This window comes from Neltuma alba, unplaced genomic scaffold, assembly GCF_004799145.2.
Source record: "Neltuma alba isolate B1F8T4 unplaced genomic scaffold, ASM479914v2 tig00010174_pilon, whole genome shotgun sequence".
Lineage (NCBI taxonomy): Eukaryota > Viridiplantae > Streptophyta > Magnoliopsida > Fabales > Fabaceae > Neltuma > Neltuma alba.
This window is the reverse complement of record NW_021635117.1, coordinates 857642-859314: the sequence shown is the minus strand read 5'-3', so window position 1 is coordinate 859314 and position 1673 is coordinate 857642.

Here is a 1673-nt window from a genome sequence, read left to right as displayed (position 1 = left end):
TGCCTAAGATGTGAGGTACGTTACAAAAACAATATTGGTGGAAAAAATATGTTTTAAATTATTTCAAATTGTGTTAGTCTTATTTTGCAAATCTCAATATGTATGCTATGGTCTGGGGAAAAAAAAAAGTGGAGGCTTTGTTATTTGCTACTGAGAGCAAATTTTGTGAATTAACAAATTTTTTGTGGCTTGAAAATTACATCATTTATTTTGTGTGGAGATAAATGTGCTTTAATTTTCATAATATCATTATTTGTGGATAAATAATTTATCTTGATATAAATATGCATGAGTATGCACAACTATTGTGAATATTGAATTTTAATGTGGATATGAAATATTATGTTTTTAGCTTCAAAATTTACATAGAAGCATAGGTGAAACAAATGTGTTTTTGAATGTTTAAATCATAAAGGTAGTGACAAAATCTCTCAAGTTGAGAAGTCTTTCTAAAGGTTGGTACCTAAAAGCCAATATGTGAATATTTCTATGATATTTTGTTTGAGATAGTTGTACAGCTCAATCTACATATGCACAAATTTTTTAAAATTAGTTGCATTAAATTAAATTAGTTCCATTGATAAAACCTGTGTTATAAGATTGAGCATATGTTTAAATAAAGTCCTGCAAGGGAAAATTAAATATCTAGGAGTACCATAAATAATGGTATCTTGTGCGGTGGACTCCTGGTGTATTCAAGTACATAGATGTCAACTGTATTTCAAGTTGTATGAGACAATCCACGAGTAATCATTCATCTTTAACAGTGATTGAAGGCTAAGCTATTGAAAACTTCTTAGCAAATATTTCGATGTAAAATCGACACTTAGTGTCAATGAGTTGTGATTGCCAAATGGCAATAATCATTGTAGAGGAAACAATGGTGCAAGTATATATCGTTTGAGATACTATGTGAATGAGTTAGTTTTAAAATGGTAAAGTTATCTCAATTGATTTTGTAAGGTCAAAAGTGGACTTAGCGGATCCGTTAATAAAAACTTCGGGAAAGAAACAGATTTTAGAAACATCAAGGGGAATGAGATTTAAGCAAACATAAAATTAACAACGATAGAAACCCAACCTTTGTGATTGGAAACCCCATGAAGAAGATTCAAATAGGAAAAACAAGTCGTTTGTTAGTTCTACTAGTACTATTGTAAATTCATAACCCCTTCCTATGATGTGAGAAAGTGCTAGAATGCATTTCTTGGCAAGACTGAACAAAAGCTCTTAATGATTTCATAATCCTACGAAATGGTGTGCTCATTGCAAGCACGCTTAATGAAATCACCTCTACGAATATAGAGTAGGGCCGCTCCTATGAGATCACGACTAAATCTCTAGAGCATTTGCTTAGAATTGGGCACGCACATGCCGTTATAACGCGCAAAACCACCGTTAACAGTGGAAATTATGGGGGTATAATTTGACTCTTAATGCCTCTAGTACATAGCGAGAGTTGTTGGTTCATAGAAGCAGGCTTCACTGACATCTCTGTGTATTAAGTGTTATTGTTCTAGGTCTGATTCATAGTCCAAAAGACACCAGATACGAAATGGCTATACTCACGTATGTAACTCAGATGATAATGCTCCTTTTGACACATGTGGGGGATTATTGGAGTTTCAGTGTATAAGTGTGTCAAAAGAAGTCTAATATTACTTAAGATTGAT